Source organism: Triticum aestivum, chromosome 5B (assembly GCF_018294505.1).
Source record: "Triticum aestivum cultivar Chinese Spring chromosome 5B, IWGSC CS RefSeq v2.1, whole genome shotgun sequence".
NCBI classification, from domain to species: domain Eukaryota; kingdom Viridiplantae; phylum Streptophyta; class Magnoliopsida; order Poales; family Poaceae; genus Triticum; species Triticum aestivum.
In genome coordinates, this window is record NC_057807.1 from 585,280,150 (window position 1) to 585,285,094 (window position 4,945).

Here is a 4,945-nt window from a genome sequence, read left to right on the forward strand (position 1 = left end):
CAATATTGCATTTCTGCCATTTCCTAAAGGAACTATTATTTTTATAGCAGGGAAAATTCTCACATAAATTGTGGAGCTTGTCCTTGTTATATAATCACTAGTTACACCCTCATCTCATGTTCCTCAGTTCAAAAATTTGGCACATGATCCAATGCAAGTTTCTGCCTTCTCTGAAATTTTTGCAAAGGAAGTGCCTTATTCCTAATTCCATTTGATCTGACATTTGTCAGGGTGATTAACATAGATAAATAATCCAAGGAAACCAAGGATGAGATCAATCCAATCATCCTAGCTCCCTGTGCAATTTTCCAAAATTTGTGACCAGAGTAATATTTTGTGAAGGAAGTACCATCATAGAGTTTCCAACTGGGATAAAACTCTTCCATCTTGTCAAGTATCCCAAATAATTAGCCTTCACCCAAATTCAGATCATTTCATTGAGTTATGTGAGCACATGAGCAATTCTTGCATTCTGTCCATATTTTCAGGTTGTGAAGCAAGTATATTTTATCTTGCTCCATTATGGCTGAACATATTTCCAAGCCTTATACTATCCATATAACCCACCAAACCAAGAGTTTGGCTCATTTCATGTAGCCAATAATATCCTAGAATTTTCCCAAGTTTTTGGTCAGAGCTGATGCTTGTGAAGCAAGTACCAATTTGGTGAGTCCATTTGGTGTGATCTCTTTACATCATCAACATATTACCTAATCATTAGTATTTTCCAAGTTATAGCTCAATCCAACCCCCCTAGTGAGTGCTTCATCATCATTTGGGTTCTGGACCAGATTTAGCAGTTGCACTGCAACTATGCTAAATATTTTCCCTAATGATCTAAAAACTACCAGGACCGTATTCCTTGCTACCCTAAGCATCCTAGACATCAATTCTACCATTTAACCTCTCTGGTTTTACCTCTAGGACTTTGACAAGTTTACTGCAATAAACTTGTGGAGCTTGATTTACTCATCTCACGTTGTATCTGCCCAATTATTTACCATAGTAACTATCCATCTTCGAAGGACTATGCGGTAGACATGGTTTAACATCGATAAAGTCTCCAGAACGTGCCATGCCAGCGGTGACCACGAGTGCAGCCTGCCAAAACGGTGGTCTAGCCACTATTGGCCTTTGCATTGCTGCTCCGACCGTCCCTGACCTCGCCATTTATGTCCTTCAGCTCCGCATCATCGTCGCTGTTCGCCTGGACCCCGCTCCCCCTCCGTTTTCTTCTCCGGCGAGCCGAGGCAAAGCTCGAGCAGTGCGTGCCCGTGAGCCCATCTTCTTCCTCGCCACTGTCTTCTTCCTTCGTTCGTCTCCGAGTGTTCCTCGTCTCCGTGGGCCTCTGGCGCTCGTCATGACCCCCCTCGTCGCCTTCCCGTGCGTCCCCGTGAGCCTTGGCCGCGCCTGCCGACGCATGTGCCGTCGCCGACGCGTGACACGCCGCCCACCGCGTGCCACTTCCTCCCCTCCTCCCTCGAGCCCCTCCGCGGCTATAAGTAGCCAGTCCCGAGCCCCCTCGCAGTCCCCAAGCCTCCCTAGCCTCTTCCCCTGAGCTCTAGGAGCTCCCCATGCTCTTCCCCATCGCCATGGCCGCCGCCTCGGACCTCTCTGGTTCCAGCGACCAGGGCATCCCCTCGCCGTTCCCCCTCCACCAGCGCCTCCCCCAAGGTCCGGCAAGCCGCCCCGTAGCCTCAGCCCCCTCATCCCCTCGCCGGAGCGCTCGGATTCCTAGCGAGCCCTCCTCTCTGCTCCACGCCGAACCCCTCCCTCCAGCCATCCCCTGCCCTGTCCGAGCTCATGGATGGACGCGACACACCCCAGAGAACCTCCCCAGCTCACCGCCCGCCAGTTTCCCTCGCTGGAGCCCCTTGCCCACCGGAGACCGAAGCCCCCTCTGCCGCGGCCCCTGCTGCTCCCTCTCTAGTGCTCTTCGCCGGTGACAGTGACCACCACGGGATGCTCCTCTCTCTCTCTTGAGCATGTGGGTAGGTCGGCCGTCGTCTGTGGTGGCCGGATCCGCCGGCAATCGCCGTCGGGGCAGCTCGTGCCTCGGCCGGTCGAGCGCCCGAGCAAAAGAAGAAGAAGCCACGGCCAGGTGGGCAGTGACCAGTCCAGCAGGCCCGCCCGCGACCCCACCTGCCAGCGACCCAGGAGCTCGGCCCCGCCTCTGCCCTTTGACCTGGTCAGCGCGAGCGTGGATAAGTGGAAGCGCCCCCGTTGAAGCCATTTTCCCAGATCGAAGACGTATTCTGAGAAAGACGCGTTCGGTTTAAAACTGCCAGGGACCTGTTTGTAGAAGTATTTTTATAGATTAGACCCTGAGTTTTAAACGTCCATATCTTTTTACTCATAACTCCGATTGAGGTAAATCCAATGCCCACGTCTTCGTCTCGTCGAGCCCGTTCTGATGAGATCATTTTCACTATGGTTTGACACTATGAAAATGACCACTTTGCCCTTGTGCGTAAACAACCCCCTCCGAGAGAGAACTGTTTCCGGCAATTTTTCCGCGGTCGTTTCTCACTTCTTCCCGGAGTATTTGGCAACCCCCAGGCAAGCCAACCTCTTATCATGAGCCCCGAACTTGCATGTTGACTTTGCTTGCACCTCGTGTGTGTGTAGTTGCAGTTATTTCTTATTGTTTTCATGTGTAGTTACTTCATTATGCTTATCATGCCTGTGTGTTCATAATATATTTTGCCATGATAATTAGAATGTTGTTACTGATGATGCCATGTTACTACTCTACTTTATTTTCATGTCATTGTTATATAATGCTGTGATGATGGTAATGTACCGTGGATATGTTAGTACTTGGTATTGTCAGGTTCTTTATGCTGTAAGTGTTCACTTGAGAAGCTCGATGTTTTGTTAAGGCATTTGTATGATGTATGCTCATTGTTGCATTCATGTTAGAATGCTGGTATGATGATTGATGATGGAGAAGATAATAACATGACTTAATAACAAAACCCCTCCGTCATCGATGGGATCGAGTCATAGTGTCGCCAAATCGAACTTTTTGCAGTGCAACCACATTTGTCGGTATGGGACGGCCCTAATGCGGTCTATTGTCGTGCCTCTGGTCGGTGCCTCCAACTAGGGAAGGTTATGGGCGCGCGCTACCATGATCAGTTAGGCGGAGCATAACCTTGTGAGCCCGTTGTTGTTGTGATGTGCACGTGTCCTAGAGTGGGACAGGCCACGACGGTGGTCGTTGAGGTGTCTGGAGGTAGACACGGGGCCACCCAGGACTAGCCCAGTGGGGAGTGAGTCGGAGTGGCCGGGAGAGTGTCATGGCAGTAGATCGGTTTTGTCGGAACGCCGTTGGTTCACCCGAATGGGAGTGCGAGGCCATGGGTTCCGTAGTGTGGGTACAGTGTACTAACCTCTGCAGAGTGTATTTAAACTATTGATAGCCGCGTCCTCGGTCATGGGCATAAGTTCATAGTAGGGTACACTATCGGTTCTTGGTCAAAATGGAGGATAAACCTGAAATAATTAAGCTGGTTAATGTGGTTAAGGATCACGGGCCAGATGTGGTCGGGTTGTGATCGCCGTAAGGATCACGGGCCAGTTGTTGGTCGGGTTGTGATCGCCGTAAGGATCACGGGCCAGTTGTTGGTCGGGTTGTGATCGCCGTAAGGATCACGGGTTTGTTTCTGTTGGTGATCAGGAAATGAGGTGACCACCGTTGGTAAGAGAGTCCGAGGGACTTAGTGCACAAGTTTAGTTGCATTGCATGAGTAATATGTTTGCATGTAAAGAACCATGGTAGATCATGAGATGGTTGCATACAGTTAACATGCTATGTCTGCATTTGATATGATTGGTAGTTTATTGATGCCATGCCATGCTTTGACTGATATGATAGAGATGCTATGCTATGTTTTGATGTTGCCATGTTAGAAATAAATTTGCTATGCCATGTTGTTGCCATGCTAGTGGATTCCATGATGTTAGTTTGATTTATGTCCTTGGGTTGATATTATGCCATTCTTAGTTTTGATATGAGATACTTGTTGTAGACGCTTGGTTCTTGCTTTGTCTTCTGCTTGTTTGGATGCTATGTATTTGGTTGTCTTGCAAGTACATTCATCTTCTGCTTGTTTGGATGCTATGTATTTGGTTGTCTTGCAAGTACATTCAATGTACTGACCTGGCATGTCATGCTAGTTTTGTAGGTTGTTCAGTTGTTCCGTCGTGCTAGGCCGTAATCTTGCCAATCCTGTGAGTTGTGGAGCCCAACCAGAGTGTTATGCTCCCAAGACTTCCACCGCCATTTAAATAGACTTCTGCTGCCATGTAAATAGCCTTAGGGCTATGCCAGAATATTATATTCATCACTGGTGTAATTATATACACATGTATTTGATGAATATTCTTGTACCTGGAATGTTGTATCATGGACCTGTCATGCGTCAGGTGTTATCCTGGGCTGACGTGCGAAGCCCCCCTGCTCCATGCGGATCGGGGTGCCACAAGTAGCAAGGTAGTATTGATGTTCTGAATAACAGTAATGCTGAACTGAACAATAAACCCAAGGAAATGTGTCATATCCTTGCCATAGGCGAACCTAGGATTTGGGATTTGATACAGGTGATTCGAATTGGAGAAGGAACTTGTGGAAGAAGAAGATATAGAGAAGTTCAAGGGAAGGAGAAAACAAATTAGTCAATCGATACCCCCTCTAACTCCTAGTGCACATTATATACCCGTGCTACATAGCCCACTAGGCTCACGCCCAACTTGTAGCACATGTGGCCACTTACTCAGTCTACCACACTCTCTGGTTGTTTTGCGAATCCATCTCTTCCCTCTGAAGATGTACTTATGTCAGTTATGTGGCTACCTTCAGGGTAGCAACACTGACATTTGCTCCCCTTGAAGTTCCAGCTTGGTTCCAAGCTGGTACCAATGGAAAATGTTGGTGGACAGT